The 23,911-nt window shown below is 46.9% G+C and overlaps 1 pseudogene; it reads right to left on the minus strand.

Moving 5' to 3' along the window:
* Positions 1-23,911, minus strand: part of LOC129858822 (serine-rich coiled-coil domain-containing protein 2-like) — a 124,008-nt pseudogene that overhangs the window by 92,197 nt on the left and 7,900 nt on the right.

Consider the following 23,911-nt stretch of genomic DNA (forward strand, 5'->3'; position numbering starts at 1 on the left):
TCGTGAAGCTAAACAGAACTAAGTGCACACATGCAACATAGAACATAGACAACACCCCACAAAAGCCTACTGCCTATGGCTGCCTTAAATATGGCTCCCAATCAGAGACAATGAATGACAGCTGTCTCTGATTGAGAACCAATCTAGGCAGCCATAGACATAACTAGACAACATTACTCTACCCCATACACATACAACACCCCTAGACACTACAAAACACATACATTCCCCATGTCACACCCTGACCTAACTAAAAAAACATAAAGAAAACAAAGAATACTAAGGCCAGGGCGCGACATTAGTGTACTATACTTCTCATTTATGCTATTAATATAAGAGCAATGTAATTACTAACAGTGTAACAGAGTTGAAGCTGCATCCTTTGCGTGTCTTCCACTAAGATACCAGTTGCATTTACATGGAGATGTGGGTTCTGCGTCAGTCACATTACATACTGTGTTTTACAAGTAGCTCATGTCTTGTTATAAGAACAAATCTGAAAAGCAGCCCTGCAATTGTTTTAATTAAATTAAATGATTACCTATCTTGTAATATAAAATGATTGAACATGATAGAAATATGACATAGGGTAATACTAATTATAAAATATTACAATGAGATTGCTAATTAATAAAAACATTAAATAAATGTATGACACTTACAATTTTGAATAAATGACAGTTTTAAGAATTCATTTTAAACATATTTACATTTTCATCATATTCATAAGATGACACAAATGACATTTAGCTACAATTGATAAAATGCTGAATAGTTACATTTAATTTAAGTAACATTTAATTTTTAAGTAAACCTCTTCAGTGCTCTTCCATATTACTCCTCATCCTCAGCAAAGCCAAGGCATTCCAGAACTGCCTTCGATTTGCAGGCATCAGAGGACACAGCTTGGTGATGTCCATCTTCTTCGACTCTTCTATCCCTCTATCCTGTGTTTGTAGTGCCGAGGGTGTCTCTAGAGTGACTTTCTTCATGATAAAGTCAAGCTCTGTGAAGTCCTTTTCTTCATGGGAGACTTCGTAGAAGAGGCTCCTGGATCCACACCTCACCTGAATCTCAGCCTTCTCTGCCAGCTTTGTTGCTGCTGCCATCTTTAGCTTCACGATGGAATGGCCAGCTTTCCATGCCAGGATGTTTTCCTTTTTCTTTTCGACAACCTCCAACCTGCCTGCGTTGGAAGTGGCTACCACATGGAGGAAGTCCCCGAATTTATATGCCAAACCGTCAAGCTTTTATTTCCTGTTCCACACCAGGGTGGAAACTGTCTGCACTCATGAAGGTGTCTCCCAGCTCGAAGAACTTGAGGGTGATTTCCTCCATAAAAGTTTAGTCGGCATTGACAACACTCACCAGTGACGTTAGGAGACACCAGTTTTTGTTTTGAAAAGTGCAGTTATCCACCCAATACACTGCATGCTTGACATCTCTCTCCAGTGCTGTTACGTAAGATTAAGTAATCTCCTCTGCCTTCCGACCAGCTGTTCCTTCGTGCCATACCATTGACATAGTTTTCTTCTTCTTTTGAGACTTCTTTCTAACGGTGGCGAATGTCTCGTGATAGGCAACGACTCTTCTTGTGAACAATGCTGTTTTCACACCTGGCATGCGAGGGAGCATGATGACTTTCTGCATACCAACGCTCCTCAAAGACTAGTGTTCAGGCCATTCTTTCTGTGCATCAGCCTGGTAATGGATTCTGCTCTGCCCTGCAGACTTCTTATTTTCTTCATACATTGCATGCAGTTAGGGTTTGTGATGGTGAATTCAGGTGCTGCATGGCTGTTGTCTTGGCAGGCTTGGGTTTCCATTGCCTCATTCTCCCTGTGCTCCATCTTCAGATGATGACCCTGCACCAAACAGAGCTTGCACTCCTCCTCTCCAAGCTTCACAAAGCTGATGTTCCTTCCCTTCCCTGCCTTGCGATACAGTAGGTTTTGTAACCGCAGCTGGCATCTTTGTTCTACTCCTTGTAGTCGTTATGCATGAACCGAATATTGACGTCACTCGGAAAGTAGAGGTGATGTGGGGCATGCTCTCTTCTGTAGTGGCTGATTTGGGGACAGAAGGACTCAATGTGTTGCAGGATTGGATTCATGTTCAATTTGCTCGCTGAAGCTTTCTTTCCCCTATGATCCTTTGGTGGAATCAGTTTGGTGGTGATTGACTTGCCCATCATCGTGAAAATCAGCTTGTCACTTTTGGGCTGGTAGCCCAATGTTGTCAGAAAAAACCCTTTGCACACCTGTTGTGCAGAACCGCTCTGGTTTGGGAGATGGTACAACAACCACCTGCTGCGTCGACTGTCAGCGCCAACAGTGATATTTCTCTTTGATTGCTGTGCCACCATGTGGAAGATCCATGTCCTCTTCTCCTTATACTTCATCTCCCAATACTGTTCCCATATTTCCTTTTGCCTACCCTCTGAAATATTCTGAGCACATTGCCTCTTGCATTTGGGACCACATGGCATACCCATTGGTGGAATCTTGGATTTCTTGTTTGATAGTACGTCTGGAGTTTTATCCAGGGACTCAGATGCCACTTGCGTTGGAACATCCAACTCTGAAGATGGATGATAATCCTCATTATCATCATCGGCAATTGATTTCTCATCTAGTAGACTGATGTCTAAGGAGTCAGAAACCAACCACTGGTTCTCTATTTCTTCAAATAGTGTTGACACTGTGACTTCAGTTGAGGGGGCAGATCAGGAATCTTTGTTGGTATATCGCCCTCACAATCAACTGAAATAAATAGAGCAAATAATCAGGAACATGCACCCTTATGATAATTTTTTGTCAGGGATGATAATTATTTATATTGACATTTGTTGTGTACAGACATGATCATGATCATAATCCGAGCGGAAATGGAGGAAAACTCGCCTCCCTGCGGACCTGGCATCCTTTCACTCCCTCCTCTCTACATTTTCCTCTTCTGTCTCTGCTGCTAAAGCCACTTTCTACCACTCTAAATTCCAAGCATCTGCCTCTAACCCTAGGAAGCTCTTTGCCACCTTCTCCTCCCTCCTGAATCCTCCTCCCCCTCCCCCCCTCCTCCTCCCTCTCTGCAGACGACTTCGTCAACCATTTTGAAAAGAAGGTCGACGACATCCGATCCTCGTTTGCTAAGTCAAACGACACCGCTGGTTTTGCTCACACTGCCCTACCCTGTGCTTTGACCTCTTTCTCCCCTCTCTCTCCAGATGAAATCTCGCGTCTTGTGACGGCCGGCCGCCCAACAACCTGCCCGCTTGACCCTATCCCCTCCTCTCTTCTCCAGACCATTTCCGGAGACCTTCTCCCTTACCTCACCTCGCTCATCAACTCATCCTTGACCGCTGGCTACGTCCCTTCCGTCTTCAAGAGAGCGAGAGTTGCACCCCTTCTGAAAAAACCTACACTCGATCCCTCCGATGTCAACAACTACAGACCAGTATCCCTTCTTTCTTTTCTCTCCAAAACTCTTGAACGTGCCGTCCTTGGCCAGCTCTCCTGCTATCTCTCTCAGAATGACCTTCTTGATCCAAATCAGTCAGGTTTCAAGACTAGTCATTCAACTGAGACTGCTCTTCTCTGTATCACGGAGGCACTCCGCACTGCTAAAGCTAACTCTCTCTCCTCTGCTCTCATCCTTCTAGACCTATCGGCTGCCTTCGATACTGTGAACCATCAGATCCTCCTCTCCACCCTCTCCGAGTTGGGCATCTCCGGCGCGGCCCACGCTTGGATTGCGTCCTACCTGACAGGTCGCTCCTACCAGGTGGCGTGGCGAGAATCTGTCTCCTCACCACGCGCTCTCACCACTGGTGTCCCCCAGGGCTCTGTTCTAGGCCCTCTCCTATTCTCGCTATACACCAAGTCACTTGGCTCTGTCATAACCTCACATGGTCTCTCCTATCATTGCTATGCAGACGACACACAATTAATCTTCTCCTTTCCCCCTTCTGATGACCAGGTGGCGAATCGCATCTCTGCATGCCTGGCAGACATATCAGTGTGGATGACGGATCACCACCTCAAGCTGAACCTCGGCAAGACGGAGCTGCTCTTCCTCCCGGGGAAGGACTGCCCGTTCCATGATCTCGCCATCACGGTTGACAACTCCATTGTGTCCTCCTCCCAGAGCGCTAAGAACCTTGGCGTGATCCTGGACAACACCCTGTCGTTCTCAACTAACATCAAGGCGGTGGCCCGTTCCTGTAGGTTCATGCTCTACAACATCCGCAGAGTACGACCCTGCCTCACACAGGAAGCGGCGCAGGTCCTAATCCAGGCACTTGTCATCTCCCGTCTGGATTACTGCAACTCGCTGTTGGCTGGGCTCCCTGCCTGTGCCATTAAACCCCTACAACTCATCCAGAACGCCGCAGCCCGTCTGGTGTTCAACCTTCCCAAGTTCTCTCACGTCACCCCGCTCCTCCGCTCTCTCCACTGGCTTCCAGTTGAAGCTCGCATCCGCTACAAGACCATGGTGCTTGCCTACGGAGCTGTGAGGGGAACGGCACCTCAGTACCTTCAGGCTCTGATCAGGCCCTACACCCAAACAAGGGCACTGCGTTCATCCACCTCTGGCCGGCTCGCCTCCCTACCACTGAGGAAGTACAGTTCCCGCTCAGCCCAGTCAAAACTGTTCGCTGCTCTGGCACCCCAATGGTGGAACAAACTCCCTCACGACGCCAGGACAGCGGAGTCAATCACCACCTTCCGGAGACACCTGAAACCCCACCTCTTCAAGGAATACCTAGGATAGGATAAAGCAATCCTTCTGCCCCCCCCCCCCCCCCCAAAAGATTTAGATGCACTATTGTAAAGTGGCTGTTCCACTGGATGTCATAAGGTGAATGCACCAATTTGTAAGTCGCTCTGGATAAGAGCGTCTGCTAAATGACTTAAATGTAAATGTAAATAATCATTTTCAGTTATTCTATTCTATAATTATAGGGTATAATCAATGTTGATTTTATCTTGTTAAAACATTATCATGTTAATTTTCACTGTCATAAGTCAGTTCATCTTTTCATTTCATACCTTCTCCCAAAAAGGCTCTTAATTGTGCATCTTTATTTACATAAATAAATAAATGCATGGATGGACATTAACAGAAATAAAACCTAGTATTGACGTCACTGGCTAGAAATCGTGTGTATGGTGTACTGATTCATAGAAACCATCAGATGAAATTTCAGAATATAATTCATTATACGGCTAATAGATTGAAGGTAGTATCATTTGCGGATCTCCTCTTATGAGAGCAGGTTAGTCTATGCTCGCTCACTAGCTAGTTAGCTAGCTAATTCATTTTGATCTACTTAGCTAGCTAGTTCTTACCAGTGTCGGCGTTTCAGAGCAAGTTCAACCATCATTTCCCCCCGGGAATGCTGTGCCATGATGTTGTGTCGCTAGATTAGCATTGTATGTGTGTGTAGCTGTCAGTCAGTGTCATACAGGTTCAATTGTATCGCTGTCAGAATAAAATTATACTTACTGCCATTTACCTTGGTTTCACAGTAACTTTTTGCAGTTACTGCTAATATGACCCCCACTTTCTCCAAACACAATACAATAGAGGCAGAATACTTGTCCACATGATTAAGCATGTATTTAATATAACAACGATGACTAACTCATTTTCGACCAAATGAGCAGTTACTGCCTTTTTGCTTGGTAGGGCAGTACAATTATCAACATTTTATTAATTGATAAGAAATTGTTTTTGATTAAAAGGTTGTCTGTGTCACAAAAGCCATTTTGAAAGTAGATTGTGCATTCAGGCTGTATAGATAACCTCTGCTTCTCTTGTTCCCTCAAGACTCCCTACAGCTTTCTTTCCCTGTCTCTGAAAAGGTGGTTGCTCCTGAGCAGCAGCACTATGAGCAGGAGTTGAGCAGCAGTCTGCGGCAGGATGTCACGATCGTGTGGCGGATTGATGGACCAAAACGCAGCTTTTGGAAAGTAAGCCATCTTCTTTTATTTTTAAAGATGACGAAAAATAAACACGACACGAAACACTTTAACAAAACGAACAAAACAACAAACGACCGTGAAGCTAAATAACGTTGTGCACTTACACACACAGGCTACAAACGTTCTGACATAGACAATTACTCACAACCAATGAGAGCCTATGGCTACCCTAAATAAGGCTCCCAATCAGAGACAACCGAAATCAGCTGTCTCTAATTGGGAACTCATTCAGGTAACCATAGACTCTCCTAGATAACTAAACACACATAGACAACGCTAGACATCTGAACTCAACACAAACCCATATACTACACCCCATAACCCCTTTACCATAGAAACACCCAAAACCAACAAAACATAAACATTCCCCATGTCACACCCTGACCTAACTAAAATAATAAAGAAAACAAAGAATACTAAGGCCAGGGCGTGACATAACCCCCCCCCTTAAGGTGCGAACTCCGGGCACACCATTACACAGTCTAGGGGAGGGTCTGGGTGGGCTTCCATCCACGGTGGCGGCTCCGGCTCAGGTTGTGGTCCCCACGTCACCACAGTCCCTAACCACCTCCTAGGCCTCCTCCAAATGACCCCCCTCCACATTAACCACACTGCATTAAGGGGCAGTTCCGGACTAAGGGCCAGTACCAGGGTAAGGGGCAGTACCAGGGTAAGGGGCAGCACCAGGGTAAGGGGCAGCACCAGGGTAAGGGGTAGCACCAGGGTAAGGGGCAGCACCAGGGTAAGGGGCAGCACCAGGGTAAGGGGCAGCACCAGGGTAAGGGGCAGCACCAGGGTAAGGGGCAGCTCCGGACTGAGGAATGGCAGCTCTGGACTGAGGAATGGCAGCTCCGGACTGAGGGACTGCAGCTCCGGACTGAGGGACGGCCCATGGCTGGCTGACGGATCTGGCTGCTCATGGCTGGCTGACGGATCTGGCTGCTCATGGCTAGCTGACGGATCTGGCTGCTCATGGCTAGCTGACGGATCTGGCTGCTCATGGCTAGCTGACGGATCTGGCTGCTCATGGCTAGCTGACGGATCTGGCTGCTCATGGCTAGCTGACGGATCTGGCTGCTCATGGCTAGCTGACGGATCTGGCTGCTCATGGCTAGCTGACGGATCTGGCTGCTCAAGGCTAGCTGACGGATCTGGCTGCTCATGGCTGGCTGACGGATCTGGCTGCTCATGGCTGGCTGACGGATCTGGCTGCTCATGGCTGGCTGACGGATCTGGCTGCTCATGGCTGGCTGACGGATCTGGCTGCTCATGGCTAGCTGACGGATCTGGCTGCTCATGGCTAGCTGACGGATCTGGCTGCTCATGGCTGGCTGACGGATCAGGCTGCTCATGGCTGGCTGACGGATCAGGCTGCTCATGGCTGGCTGACGGATCTGGCTGCTCATGGCTGGCTGACGGATCTGGCTGCTCATGGCTGGCTGACTGATCTGGCTGCTCATGGCTGGCTGACTGATCTGGCAGATCCTGTCTGGTTGGCGGCTCTGGCAGATCCTGTCTGGTTGGCGGCTCTGGCAGATCCTGTCTGGTTGGCGGCTCTGGCAGATCCTGTCTGGTTGGCGGCTCTGGCAGATCCTGTCTGGTTGGCGGCTCTGGCAGATCCTGTCTGACGGACGGCTCTAGCGGCTCCTGTCTGGCTGGCGGCTCTAGCGGCTCCTGTCTGGCGGGCGGCTCTAGCGGCTCCTGTCTGGCGGGCGGCTCAGTGGGCTCATGGCAGACGGGCGGCTTTGCAGGCTCATGGCAGACGGGCGGCTTTGCAGGCTCATGGCAGACGGATGGCTCAGATGGCGCTGGGGAGACGGATGGCTCAGATGGCGCTGGGGAGACGGATGGCTCAGTCATCGCTGTGCAGACGGCAGACTCCTGCCGGCTGAGGCGCACTGTAGGCCTGGTGCGTGGTGCCGGGACTGGTGGCACCGGGCTGGGGACACGCATCTCAGGGCTAGTGCGGGGAGAAGGAACAGGGCATACTGGACCCTGGAGACGCACATTAGGCCTAGTGCGTGGTGCCGGCACTGGTGGTATCGGGCTGGGAACACGCATCTCAGGGCTAGTGCGGGGAGAAGGAACAGGGCATACTGGACCCTGGAGACGCACATTAGGCCTAGTGCGTGGTGCCGGAACTGGTGGTACCGGGCTAGGGACACTCATCTCAAGGCTAGTGCGGGGAGCAACAACAGGGCACACTGGACTCTCAAGGCGTACTATAGGCCTTGTGCGTGGTACCGGTACTGGTGGTACCGGGCTGAGGACCCGCACATCAGGGCGAGTACGGGGAGAAGGAACAGTGTGTACAGGACTCTGGAGACACACAGAGGGCTTGGTGCGTGGTGTAGGCACTGGTGGTAATGTGCTGGAGACACGCACCACAGGGCTAGTACGTGGAGGAAGAACAGAGCTCTGGAGACACCCAGGAAGCTTGATGCGTGGTGTAGGCACTGGTGGTAATGGGCTGGAAACACGCACCTCAAAGCTAGTGCGGGGAGCAGGAACAGTGCGTAAAGGGCTCTGGGAGCGCACCTTAGACCTAGTGCTTGGTGCCGGAACTAGTGGTACAGGGCTGGGGACATGCATCTCAGGATGAGTGCAAAAAGTAGGAACAGGACACACCGGGTTGTGAAGGTGTACTGGAGACCTGGTGTGTATAGCCGGCATCAAATGTTCCGGAATTTTAACACAAGTTTCAGGCTGAGTACGAGGAACTGACACAGGTGGCATCGGACAGCTAATACGCTCCTCAGGGAGAATGCATTGCATACTCTGCCAAACCAACAGCTCTCTCTCTTCACTCTCCTCCAATTTCGTCAACAACTCTTCGAATGTCTCATAATCTCCCCTTCGTTCACTCTCCTCCAATATGTCCAATAACTCCTCGACCCACTCAGACTCACCCCTCAACTTCGCCGACTGCTCCAAGTGCCCCCCTCCAAAAAAAATTTTGTGCTGTCTCTTGGGCTTCCTCCCGTGTCGCCGTGCTGCCTCCATCTCTGCCTTGGGGCAGTGATATTCCCCTGGCTGTGACCAGGGTCCTCTCCCGTCTAGAATTTCCTCCCACGTCCAGGAGTCTTGACATTGCTGCTGTTGCTTTGTTTTCCGCTGCTTGGTCCGATGGTGAGTAATTCTGTCACGATCGTGTGGCGGATTGATGGACCAAAACGCAGCTTTTGGAAAGTAAGCCATCTTCTTTTATTTTTAAAGATGACGAAAAATAAACACGACACGAAACACTTTAACAAAACGAACAAAACAACAAACGACCGTGAAGCTAAATAACGTTGTGCACTTACACACACAGGCTACAAACGTTCTGACATAGACAATTACTCACAACCAATGAGAGCCTATGGCTACCCTAAATAAGGCTCCCAATCAGAGACAACCGAAATCAGCTGTCTCTAATTGGGAACTCATTCAGGTAACCATAGACTCTCCTAGATAACTAAACATACATAGACAACGCTAGACATCTGAACTCAACACAAACCCATATACTACACCCCATAACCCCTTTACCATAGAAACACCCAAAACCAACAAAACATAAACATTCCCCATGTCACACCCTGACCTAACTAAAATAATAAAGAAAACAAAGAATACTAAGGCCAGGGCGTGACACAGGAGGACCAAGAGCTCATACAGGTTAAAGAGCAAAAGGAGGATCACAGGACCAGTCAGGAGGAAGAGGAGCTTGAAGGGGTCTCTGATAACAAACACTTCATATTGTGCCTCCCTGTGTGAAATATTGTGCCTCCCTGTGTGAAAATGTAATGTGATCAGGAGGACCCACTACAGTCCTTGAGTCTTTCTCAAACCCAGATTGTAAAGAACAGAGAGTGACTCTAAACCAGTGGATCTTAAACCTTTTGGCCCTCTGACCAAACTAAAGGGTTTTGACAATCCCTGTGACACTCCATATAATCAAAAGAATGCCTCCAGCTACAGCTCATCTGGAAGCAGTGACAAACCATCTGATCCTCACCCACAATAGGAGAAACACCGTTCCAAACCCAGCTGCTATAAATGTGGTAAAACGTTTGCTCTGAAAGCTGACCTGCAGAGGCACGTGCCAAGGAGAGACCCAGCGCATGCCGCTTTGGCAAAAAACACTACAACTCCACCTGTAAACTGAAGGAGCATATCGGATGCTGTCACGTTAAGAAAACTGCACCTGCCACATTTGTGGCAAGAACTTCAATCAGAAGAAGACTCTAAACAGGTGAGAAAACATTTAGCTGTGGTGAATGTGGAAAAAGCTTAAATCAAAAGATGACTCTAAACAAACATATTCTGACTCACACAGGATAGAAACCATTTAGCTGTGGTGAATGTGGGATAGCTTCAATCAGATGATAACGCTAAACAGACATACTCTGAATCATGCCTTCATGGTCGAATTGCTGCAAATAAACCACTACTAAAGGACACCAATAATAAGAAGAGACTTGCTTGGGCCAAGAAACACAAGCAATGGACATAAGACCTGTGGAAAACTGTCTTTTGGTCTGATGAGTCCAAATTGAAGATTTTTGGTTCCAACCACTGTGTCATTGTGAGACGCAGAGTAGGTGAAATAATGATCTCTGCATGTGTAGTTCCCACCGTGAAGCATGCACAAGGAGGTGTGATGGTGTGGGGTTGCTTTGCTGGTGACACAGTGACACAGTCCCTCCTGCAGCAAAGCACCCCCACAACATGATGATGCCACCCCGTGCTTCACGGTTGGGATGGTGTTCTTCGGCTTGCAAGCCTCCCACTTTTTCCTCCAAACATAATGATGGTCATTATGGCCAAACAGTTCTATTTTTGTTTCATCAGACCAGAGGATATTTCTCCAAAAAGTATGATCTCGTTATGTATGGAGGAAAAAGGGGGAGGCTTGCAAGCTGAAGAACACCATCCCAACCGTAAAGCACGGGGGTGGGAGCATCATGTTGTGGAGGTGTTTTGCTGCAGGAGCGACTGGTGCACTTCACAAAATAGATGGCATCATGAGAAATTGAAAAGTACGTGGATATATTGTAGCAACATCTCAAGACATCAGTCAGGAAGTTAAAGCTTGGTCGCAAATGGGTCTTCCGAATGGACAATGACTTCAAGCATACTTCCAAAGTTGTGGCAAAATGGCTTAAGGACAACAAAGTCAAGGTATTGGAGTGGCCATCACAAAGCCCTGACCTCAATCCTATAGAACATTTTTGGGCAGAACTGAAAAAGTGTGTGCGAGCAAGGAGGCCTGACAAACCTGACTCAGTTACTTACACCAGCTCTGTCAGAAGGAATGGGCCAAAATTCACCCAACTTATTGTGAGAAGCTTGTGGATGGCTACCTGAAACGTTTGACCCAAGTTTAACAATTTAAAGGCAATGCTACCAAATACTGATTGAGTGTATGTAAACCTCTGACCCACTGGGAATGTGATGAAAGAAATAAAATCTGAAAGAAATAATTCTCTCTACTATTATTCTGACATTTCACATTCTTTAAATAAAGTGGTGATCTTAACTGGCCTAAAACAGGGAATTGTTACCAGGATTAAATGTCAGGAATTGTGAAAACTGAGTTTAAATGTATTTGGCTAAGGTGTATGTAAACTTCCGACTTCAACTGTAGATGGGGGGCAATCAATTCACATATCACTGCTCTAGTCAATGCCCATCAGAGACTTCACTCCTCACACCAATTGAGTAGTTTAAATGTAATGTTGAGCTCTCTCTCTTTCTTGTGTTTTTGTTCATACCCGTTAACAAGAGTTCTGTCCATGGTGCTGAATGCACAGTGTACTTTTCCCTCCGTGTTGTTCATTGCATGTTTAATAATGAAAATACCTACCAAAAGGAGAAAATGGATGTGGTTTATTTCTGTGCATGTTAAAAAAGTTAAATAAGTAGCATTTCTGGACGTGATTTACAGTAGATACATCTGTCAAAACAGTCATACACATCATGTATAATCCTGTGATTTGATTCTGGCCCGCGATAGCAAAAATATATTCTAATGTGGCCCTCCATGGAAAATAATTGCCCAGGCCTGACCTAGACCCATCCATGTCTACGCCCCTGATGCAAACAGTGCATGATGACAATTGGCACAAATAGCCTACTAACCAACACTTTGGACTAAACTTTTTCAATACCTGGTTTGCATACCCATTGTTTCCTTAGTTAGCATTTACTGGTAGATATCATAAGTTGAAACATCTTTCCTATCCTACCGGCTACCGATGTCATTCTTCTGTGAGCTGCTCCATGCCAAAACCAGTTGAGAGCTGCACACTCTTGCTGCCTGCAGATGAAACTAGGCTATGTGTGTGGCATGCATGTGAATATATTTCATGTGCTTTGCGATTGTGTACGCTACTTTGTACATTATTTCTCTATTGTACAGCATTATTGATAAGTCGTATACCTCCACTACACTTTAATACGCATCAGTAGGGATTAAGAAGTGAGTATAATCATGCCCACTGGGGAAAAAAGTGTGTACACGGCTTTTACCTGCGTATACCCTCCACTACACCACAGGCCTTTTTGTGTTTTACAAAAAGTACACTCCTACATGAGTGAGCTGGTATTACGGTTGATGTCCTTTCAGAATCATGAACCTGTCACACACTGAAGGTCTATAGGTTCACCACTGCACAAACATGTCTATAATATATATAAAGGCTCTTAAGATATTAATGTTTCATGAAAAGTGTGTATATAACTGTACATACATGGATTACCAACTGGGGTCATTTTGACCCCAAGAAGAAACTATTGGAAAAGGCAGTAATAGCAAAATATCATCTTTATTATTATCGAAATATCATTAGATAAGTAAATCATTTTAGTAACATTTCTATTGATTTGTATATTCTGTAAAACAATAAAAAATATAAAATCTACGTATTTCCCTTCAATAATGTGCATTAGTACCAACAAGCTGATTTTGAAGTAAATATAAATTGTGTCGTATTTATGTGGAAAAAGGCGGTGGACCAACATGTGAAATATACTTCATTGTTTTGATAAAAAGTGATTCATCCATTTATCCTGAGAGACAATGGCCAAAATATGGCTTTGTTTTCTTTATTTAATTACCCCACAGCCAGCATTAGCATAGCTGTAAGTGAAACAATGGGAGTGGTAGGGCCTATGGTAGGATGCTTCAAAAAGTATGCTCAATTCCTCAATGTCACTTCCAACCAAATGTTATAACAAACCAAATACCATATAAAGTTGCACATGTAGAATATTGGAGGATATTACAGAATTTCTGGTATTTACTGTATATAACATCTCCCGTAGAATAACACTTTTTTGGAGAATCTATACTGATTCCCGTTTGTCAAAGAAATGAGCATTACACCGAGGCCTGTACTCTGGAGCGGGATCGATTTGGAGGTGGAGGGTCCGTCATGGTCTGGGGCGGTGTGTCACAGCATCATCGGACTGAGCTTGTTGTCATTGCATCAAGACATCCTCCTCCCTCATGTGGTACCCTTCTTGCAGGCTCATCCTGACATGACCCTCCAGCATTACAATGCCACCAGCTCTACTGCTCGTTCTATGCGTGATTTCCCGAAAGACAGCAATGTCAGTGTTCTGCCACGGCCAGTGAAGAGCCAGGATCTCAATCCCATTGAGCACGTCTGGGACCTGTTGGATCGGAGGGTGAGGGCTAGGGCCATTCCCCCCAGAAATGGCCCTAGCCCTCACAGGCAGGTGCCTGGGTGGAAGAGTGGGGTAACATCTCACAGCAAGAACTGGCAAATCTGGTGCGGTCCATGAGGAAGAGATGCACTGCAGTACTTAATGCAGCTGGTGGCCACACCAGATACTGACTGTTACTTTTGATTATGACCCCCCTTTGTTCAGGTACACATTATTCCATTTCTGTTCGTCACAGATTTGTGGAATCTTGTTATGTTCATACAAATATTTAGTTTGCTGAAAATAAACGCAGTTGACAGTGAGTTTCTGAGTTTACAAAAATGTTGTTGAAACCTATTTAATTAAATTACTGAGTTCGGGCACTGATGTTAGGTGATTTGGCCTGGCTCGCAGTCGGCATTCCAATTCATCCCAAAAGTGTTTGATGGGGTTGAGGTCAGGGATCTGTGCAGGTCAATCAAGTTCTTCCACACCAATCTCGACAAACCATTTCTGTATGGACCTCGCTTTGTGCGGACCTCGCTTATGTTGCCACACAATTGGAAGCACAGAATCGTCTAGAATGTCTTTGTATGCTGTAACATTAAGATTTCCTTTCACTGGAACTAAGGGGCCTAGCCCGAACCATGAAAAACAGACCCAGACCATTATTCCTCTTCCACTACAGTTTGCACTATGCATTTGGGCAGGTACCATTCTCCTGTCATCCGCCAAACCCAGATTCATCCGTCGTACTACCAGATGGTGAAACGTGATTCATCACTCCAGAGAACGCGTTTCCAGTGCTCCAGAGTATACTCTTAATGATCGGCTATGAAAAGCCAACTGACATTTACTCCTGAGGTGCTGACTTGCTGCACCCTCGACAACTACTGTGATTATTATTATTTGACCATGCTGGTCATTTATGAACATTTGAACAGCTTGGCCATGTTCTGTTATAATCTCCACCCGGCACAGTCAGAAGAGGACTGGCCACCCCTCATAGCCTGGTTCCTCTCTAGGTTTCTTCCTACGTTTTGGCCTTTCTAGGGAGTTTTTCCTAGTCACCGTGCTTCTACACCTGCATTGCTTGCTGTTTGGGGTTTTAGGCTGGGTTTCTGTACAGCACTTTGAGATATCAGCTGATGTAAGAAGGGCTATATGAATACATTTGATTTGATTTTTGATTTGATTTCATGAACCTCCTGACAAACAGTTCTTGTGCTGACGTTTCAGAGGCAGTTTGGAACTCAGTAGTGAGTGTTGCAACCGATTACAGACGATTTTTACGCTCTACGCGATTTAGCACTTGGCGGCTTGTGTAGCCTACCACTTCGCGGCTGAGCAGTTGTTGCTCCTTGACATTTACATTTCACAATAATAGCACTTACAGTTGACCGGGACAGCTCTAGCAGGTTTGAAAATGTATGAATTGACTTGCTGGATGCCACGTTGAAAGTCACTGAGCTCTTAAGTAAGGCCATTCTACTGCCAATCTTTGTCTATGGAGATTGCATGGCTGTCTGCTCGATTTCATAGACCTGTCAGCAATGGGTGTGGCTGAAATAGTCGAATACACTCATTTGAAGGGGTGTCCACATACTTTTGCATATAAAGTGTAAATTAGAAAACAGCAACTGCGGCTTTGAAGTCAGAGGGAGCGAGGATTAGAGACAGAAAGCTGTCAGGAGTATGCTCTGCTACTGGGTGGATATGTCTCACATGAGAGAAGCTGAGTTTTAATAAAACTCACAGCAAATACTAGGTACCTGCAGGAATAAGGATTAAACAGCCCAAGGAAAGGCTAAGAGAAAATAAGATAAGAGAGAGGGGCTTCACATTGTGTATTCCTAGGTCAATCAAAGTGAATCAGTTACTGTATTTCTAAGGAAATACAGTGCCGGGCTAAAGTGGGCAAATACCATTTTCAGGTACATTACAATGAATACTGATAGCCACGCTACAATATGTCTTCCATTCCCTATTTTTAACCAAATATCTAAGATTGATGTAAATGGCATGATGTAGAAGTGTTCAGACACTCTTTTGTGATTTCACTTGGCTTTGAAAATCTTACCCCACTAGTGATAGACCTCCGCAGGCTCATTTGACAGTATAGGGGCACACAGAAAACATGAACAAAGGCTCCAAAAACACCCAAACACGCCTTTTTAGAAACTGCAAAGCTCCCAGTATAGTAATGCAGGTCTTTAGGTGTTGTACACATTAAATTGTGTCATTCTTAACTTTATCCGGAATGTAATATTTAATTTTGTTGGACTCTATACTTTTCCATACGCATGCATTCTCTTTCATATTGTGGTGATACTGATGTTTTCTCATGACAATGCTTTCTACAGTGACCAAATAGAGCCAAATAAATATTATCCGTTCTCATATTATTATAGCCCATTTAGGACATAACAAATATTTGCTATTGTCCACAAAAGATTTTTCACCTGCAGACTGCTTGTACTCGCACATGTAGGGGGAGGAATGGAAAAGAGAAAGCATGCACAGGCATGGGAAACTATCCCTCGAGTCCAACAAAATAGCATGTAATTTACATAGAAATAGAGATTTGGTTAAAACAAAACAGAACCTGTCTGTTAATGCAGCTCTTCTGAAGGAGTCCACTTCCTCTCACTCCCCTGACTTACCATCAGTGACGATATGGACTTGATTTGTTCTCAGAGAGATTAATCTAAGCCTGTGCATATGTGGCGGACAGTGGTGAATGCAATAGGCTAGCCGGAAGATTAAAGTAATTCCATTATAATGCATTAAAATCATCTTATATAAGGACTTCTAATTGAGAAGCTGGCAGTCTACTTCTCAACGGTAGGCTATAGGAAATCATCAACAGTGCACCATGGAAGTCAGGTGAATCTTACCACAACCACACACACACAAAAACACACTCTTGCGTCTTAGGATAAATTCACACTGCCATCAAGTGGAGTCATAGAGCAATTGCAAGCCAGCAAAACTAAGATGATGACTGTGATTTGATTTGTCTGGGGAAAAAACAAGTTTTCTGACTCGGTTCTCGTCAGTGTTATGAAGTTCTTTTACAACGCAGGATAATAAAACGTTTGTCTGGTTAACCCAACGCCAGACCATCAAGGCTGTCAGTTCCCTCTGTTAAGATACTTGTCTTTCTAGATGTGAGTTCCCGACAGGGCAGGGGAGGGTACCAGGCCCTCTGGAATACCCAGCCCAGCAATTATTCTGCATGTCTTACATCCTTCTTCTGGTCTATGTGCCAGACTGGTATTCATTGTCTATTCCAACATGATACAATGATAGAGTTAGACTCGTTCTATTTATTGAGCCAATTCTCTATCATCTAATTATTTTTATGAAAACATGTTTTTAACCTTTATTTAACTAGGCAAGTCAGTTAAGAACAAGTTCTTATTTACAATGACAATGACTTCCCATGAAGCTAATCAGTCTGCAGACGACTCTTTCCAACTCTCTCTTTCCCGCTCCAATCATATTTATCTCCTTCTCTGTCTTACTCCTTTGCTCCCTCTTTTCATAACTTTCTCTAAACGATTTATCTTAAATATTCTTAATGACACAGAACGTTGAAGGTTGTTGTGTTTTCATTCTATCTACGCTTCTTTATTAGTGAAACAAATGGCATTGCACAGTTGCCCACAAGGTGTCGCCCTACACACATGCTGTGCGTGCGCTGAATCACGTTCCAAATTAACGCCGCACGTCTCAAGGATGCATGGACTTTTCTAATAGGCCAAATAATTATGACACAGTATGTTAGACGAACTCTATCCCACTAGGTCTACCAGACACAATATTGTGTTATTGTAATTGTATCAGTACAATGATTCTCTAGTCAGAAAGTCACTCACACCTACTCAGAACAGTTGGCATCCCCAGACAGCTCTCTTATCAATACACACGGTCTCAGTTGTCTTTAAACCACTGTTAGGTCAACAGTCCCGTGTCTACATGTAATGGTAAACCCCAGAAGAAGGGAAGAAAATACAAAGCTGATTAACTTATTTAAATCCCTGTCATTAAGATTTTTAAACATTCCAGAGCCAATGGCACCAGAACACAGAGAGGAAAACAGGAAAAACAGTCAGATTATCTTCAGGAGATAATATGTGACTTGTAAGGAGCTATGTAGACATTCCAGAATCTGGGAACCTAGAGGGAGGGAGACCTTGGTTGGGAGTGGGTGGCTGGCAGCCTTGGCATTCCTGTTCCCTTTCTGTCCGAAGTCTTTGTTTTCCTAATCCCTATTAAGGATCCAATTAACCAAATATTTAGCAGCGGGATTAAGGTCAGGTTGGCATGCTAGGAGGACAAGACTGACACAATAGGGTCAAAGGTACACACTGTATCAGGCCTCTGGTGAATAACAACACTAGTCAATCAGATGAAATAACTATGTAGTGTACATCATACAGAAATGACAGTACATCATTACAAGTGATACTATATAATTGATACTATATCAAGTGTATGCTAGGTGGAAGACAAGGCAATTGTGGACAAAAAAAACCAGTTTGGCCACATCTAAACAATGACTCTCATGACTCTCTCTATGTCCAGGCTATCTAACCAGCCAGGTAAATATAGGTGTTTTCGTGTGTATGAATTTGGTACCTTGGGGCAAACCAAGCGTTGACTCACTATGTTGTTGAGGTGGTCTGAGCAGTCGTAGCTCTCACATGGGTGCGTGCTACGTCCCAGGGGCTCTAACCCCTCTTCTTCCCACTTGTAGGTGCCTCCCGAGCTATTGGAGGAGGACAGCTCCAGAGATGAGCCCTGGAGGAAGTCTAACCTCTCTGGGGACTTGATGCCAAGGGATGCCCTCCCCCCTACTTCTTCATTCTGCCCTGCACAGGGGGCCACACAGGCCAAACAGTTGTACCATTTATTGACTGTCAGGAATCGCGGGACTGGAGTAGTGTTATCAAGAGCACTAGAGCTGTCAATTGTGGCAACTAGTAAAAACAAATCACAACGGTAGAAGATGATGTGATTCTAGCAGGTTTTTCTTTAAGCTTACCTGAGAGGCCCATCCCAGCCCAGTCCATGGTCTCATTCAGGAAGCTACGCAGGCGTATCTGAGTGGCAGTACTACCTCTCTTCTTGTTGTCAGGGACATCCCTGTCCCCATCAGTCAGGTTATCAAAATCATCAAAGAACTCCTCACTGGTGTCTCCTCGAGAGACCGATGAGGCTGAGGAAAGAAACATGACCTCTAGCCCCCCCCCCCCCCCCCCCTGTCCCCCTGTCCCCCTGAGCTGCCCCCCTGAGCTCCTGTTACTGTCACTGAGGGGATCTGGGGTGAGGGAGTGGGGGGGGGGGCGACTCTGCCGTATCCCCGCCCCCACCCCTCCAGCCCTGACCTCCCCCGTCAACCTTCCTGTAAACAGGGGTTTCTGCTGCTTGGTCTATAGCCCAAAGCAGAGTCTATAGCCCAAAGCAGAGGGCTTGTTAAGAACACAGTTGGGGAGGAGAGGCTTTTTCAGGGCACTAGGGGTTATGGAGGGGTAGTAGGCTGAAGAGGGGTTCCTAGGACACTGAAGCTTCCACAGCCCCAGTCCCAGCCCAATCCCTGTGCCCAGGCAGAGGCCCATCCCATGGCCCAGCCTCCCGTTCAATATCTGGGGGGGTTTGATGTGGTTTGTCCTGGGTGGTTGTAGCTGAGTGTTGGCCAGAGGCTTGGCCAGCTCCACTGCCCAATTAAAGGAAAAGGAGCGTGCCATAGGCATGTTGGTCGGGATGGGATCGGCTTGAAGTGGGTGAAACTTTGTGAGCGCACCATGCTATCCTGCATGAAGGACTTGATGCTGTCGCTGGACTGGGAGAGGCTGTCTCTAGGGCTGCTGCGAGGGTAGCTGGAGATGGCCTGCGGCCTCACCAGCCCTGAGCCTGACCATCCTGAGCCAGCAGTAGCTCCATTCTGGCCTGGTTTGGGGCACCCACTGAGGGAGGGGCTCTGCCCCTGTCTGCACTCTGCCTTGGGGCTTGTCTTTGTGGCCTGACAGGGGATGGTCTTGGGGCTGGAAGTAGAGGACACAGACAAACCAGACCTCCTGGCCCCATTAGGGGTGGATGGGGTGGGTTTATTGATCTCCCTCCCCCCTGGGGAGTCTGGGTCTTACCCCCTCCTTCCTCTGGACATGCACCGTCTTCAGGGCTAGTGGTGCTGATGGGAGTACTACCACCGTCTTTTCTCCATTTTAGAGAGAAGGAAGAGGTACTGACCACCCCACTGGATCTTGCTGGTGGGGGGGTGGGCTGGGTGGTTCCATTGGGCAGGGGGCTGGGGACCCCTGTGGCGGGTCGGACCCCGAACTCAGGCAATCTGGACACCATGGCAGGCTTGATGGGAGCCTTCTTTTCCAACAGCTACTTGCACAGTCATGGAGGTGCAGTGTCACACAGGACTGCAGAGAGAGAGAGAGATGGAGAAAGAGACACATAGAAAGAGAGATTTTTGACTGTTACAACTTCATACTTTCATGCATGTGTGTGAGAAAAAGAGGTAAAGTCTGTTTGTCAGACCATGAGACATCCCACAAAATCGGTCTTCTTGTCACGCCCTGACCTTAGAGAGCTGTTTTATTTCTCTAGTTGGGTAGGTCAGGGTGTGATTTGGGGTGGGCATTCTCTGTTGTTTGTTTCTATGTTTTGGCCGGGTATGGTTCTCAATCAGGGACAGCTGTCTTTCGTTGTCTCTGATTGGGAATCATACTTAGGCAGCCTTTTTTTCTTTTGTTAGTTGTGGGTAGTTGTCTTCGTTTGTGCATGTATAGCCTTACGGAGCTTCACGTTCGTTTTTGTTGTATTATTGTTTTGTTGGCGACAGTTGCAAATAAAGAAAAATGTACGCTCACTACGCTGCACCTTGGTCCATTCCATACGACGTTTGTGACAGAACTACCCACCACCAAAGGACCAAGCAGCGTGGAGAAAGGGACTCGTGGACATGGGAGGAGATCCTGGACGGTAAAGGACCCTGGAGGCAGGTTGGAGAAAATCGCCGTCCAAAGGAGGAGATAAAGGCAGCGAAGGAGGAGCGGCGACGATATGAGGAGGCAAGTCATCGACGGAAGCACGAGAAGCCACTCCAAAAAAAATTTGGGAGGGGGGGGGGGGGGGTTGGCGGAGCTAACTCCCCGTGCTCACGGCAAGGAGCGTGGTACTGGTCCTTGCCGTAAAGCGCACGGTTTCTCCGGTGCGCGTGCACAGCCCGGTGCGCTCGGTGCCAGCTCTCCGCAAGTGCCATGCTAGAGTGGGCATCCAGCCAGGGCAGATCGTGCCAGCTCAGCGCTCTTGGTCTCCGGTGCGCCGTTTCGGCCCAGGGTATCCTGCGCCGACTCTGCGCACTGTGTCTCCGGTGCGCTGTGACAGTTCAGTGCGTCCTGTGCCTGCGCTCCGCACATGCCGGGCTAAAGTGGGCATTCAGCCACGAGGAGCGGTGCAAGTGTTAAGCACCAGATCTCCAGTGCTCCCCCACAGCCCGGTTCGACCTGTGCCTGCGCTCTGGAGGTGCCGGGCTAAAGTGGGCATTCAGCCTGGAAGAGTGGTGCCAAGGATAAGCACCAGATCTCCAGTGCTCCCCCACAGCCCGGTTCATCCTGTGCCTGCTCCACGGGTCAGTCCGGAGCCTTCAGCGACGGTCTCCAGTCCGGAGCCTCCAGCGACGGTCCCCAGTCCGGAGCCTCCAACGGCGGTCCCCAGTCCGGAGCCTCCAACGGCGGTCCCCAGTCCGGAGCCTCCAACGGCGGTCCCCAGTCCGGAGCCTCCAGCGACGGTCCCCAGTCCGGAGCCTCCAGCGACGGTCCCCAGTCCGGAGCCTCCAGCGACGGTCCCAAGTCCAGAGCCTCCAGCGACGGTCCCCAGTCCGGAGCTTCCCGCTACGGTCCCCAGTCCGGAGCTTCCCGCGAGGGTCCCCAGTCCGGGGCCTGCGGCGAGGGTCCCCAGTCCGGGGCATGCGGCGAGGGTCCCCAGTCCGGGGCCTGGAGAGAGGGTCCCCAGTCCGGGGCCTGCAGAGAGGGTCCCCAGTCCGGGGCCTGCAGAGAGGGTCCCCAGTCCGGGATCGGCGACGAGGGTCCCCGCACCAGAGGCGCCACCAAAGTGGGGGGAGCCAGAGGTGGAGCGGGGGCAACGTCCCGAGCCGGAGCCGCCACCGAGGGTAGATGCCCACCCGGACCCTCCCCCAATGACTACTTTGAACAATTTCCACAGAAAATATTACAAAATCACATTTAGAGGAATAACTGTGCAGATACAACGTTTGGTAACAGAAAAAAATCTGGACAAATTATAATTTTTCTTTATTAAAAAGGAGCATTTTTATGGTGAAAAAAAAACTGCTTCCCCAAAACGTGAAACTCACGCGCTGCCTATGAGCGAGACACATGCTGCCTATGAGCGAGACACATAGATACAGTAGACTACAAGCTATCTAATGTTGGCTACTTAGTCTTGTTGTTAACACCTGGTTAGCATAACAGCAAAACTAAACTCAAAATCAGACTTACCAGTGATGAAATGATCAAAGCAGACCCTATATGACAGCTGTCTGTGTTCAGGTCTTGACGGGAAAAAAGATTTATTCACTTTTCTGATAGTTCATGAATATTATCTCCTCTGTGTTTCATGATTACGGGTAATCTGTAAAATGATTTTAACCCCATTGTCTTGCCTGCCTTGTTGGAGCAACCAAATACGGCACAGAAATTGACCATGGTGTTTTAGGCACTGCTATTATGCAGCTCGGTGTAGCCACTCAGCGGTTGTTGTCTGAAGAATTGATGTGGTGGTCTTCCAACTCCGCCAGGAGGCATCTTACGTCACATGGCTACCCTTCATATGTTGTAGCAGTGGGTAGATAATGATTCCTAGATTCGTAATAATTTATTTGGGCCAATGGCTAGACAGAATACCGCCATTAACACAAGATTCTGTCCTAAGGCGTTCCGTGTCAAGGTGGAAGTCTGGCACGAGATCAAAGCCAACTCATTCTTGTTTTTTTCTACGTAAAGAAATGCAAGGTGAAAAGAGTAGACATTCTGGAGTCAATCCCTGAATCCTTTGTTGGATGTACTGTATAGTATTAGAAACTATCATCTGTTATTTCACTTCTTGAATATCAGTTTGTTACTCTTAATCTAGAGGGCTATATTTGTAAACCATAGACAATGCAGAATGGACTTTGAAAGATATTTGGTGGACTTTCCCATTGTCCTCTCTATTCATTACTACTGTAGATGTGTCTAGATGGGACCTCTGTGTTTTCCTGGCATCTAACAAAGTTGATGGATGAATTCAGTAAATGTTTAAAAAAAGTAAATCCATTTCATCCTGCTTTTCTTTCTCAATATTGTCTCGTAGAATGTTTGCCCTGTCAATGGCAGTTACCTTGGAATTCTGTCACAGCTACATTATCATACAACACACCAGAACACCACGAGCAAGGTTTACTGATATCACAGAAAAAAATGTCATGATAGTTATTAATATTTTGTTCAAATGGTAGGGGAAGTTTTAGCTTCTGCATGTAGGATAGGTTCCCTTTCCTGCAGTACCTGGTAAAGAACCTTTATCCTCCTTATCCAATGGTTCATCATTCCCAGACCCATTACTAATAATCTCTATCAGCTCCAGAACATAGGCAACATCGAGGCAGCACACACACACACACACACACACACACACACACACACACACACACACACACAAAGCTGCCCAGTACATAACGATAATTATAAGGGCTGTTCTTAATACCCTGCTGCTGCTATACGTGCCGCTCCCCTTAACAAGATAAGGTCAGAGGGTCATGGAGGAGGGGGATTTGCATGTCAGGCAGGCTTTTCAGACACAGGGATACCGTGACAAGGATGGTCCATTTCCTTCATGTGCATGTGATGGGATAAGTTGCTAGTCGGTGTCTCTCTTGTCGCTCGTCCAAGCTCAAGAGCCATGCACACAGGCACCATTGTTTTTTCATTGTCCATCATCAGAGAAATCCCTCAAAAGGATCATGGGAACTATAGAAATGATGGCTCAAGAGTTGGTCAACTCAGACTATCAGACCATAATGAATTAATTAAATAATGAATAATAGAAGAAAGACCTGGAAAGGCATGAATTTTTATCAAATCAAATCAAATGTTATTTGTCACATATGCCAAATACAACAGGTGTAGACCCTACAGTGGAATGCTTACTTACAAGCCCTTAACCAACAATGCAGTCTTAAAAAAATACATTTT

This window comes from Salvelinus fontinalis, chromosome 1 (genome assembly GCF_029448725.1).
Source record: "Salvelinus fontinalis isolate EN_2023a chromosome 1, ASM2944872v1, whole genome shotgun sequence".
Taxonomy (NCBI): domain Eukaryota; kingdom Metazoa; phylum Chordata; class Actinopteri; order Salmoniformes; family Salmonidae; genus Salvelinus; species Salvelinus fontinalis.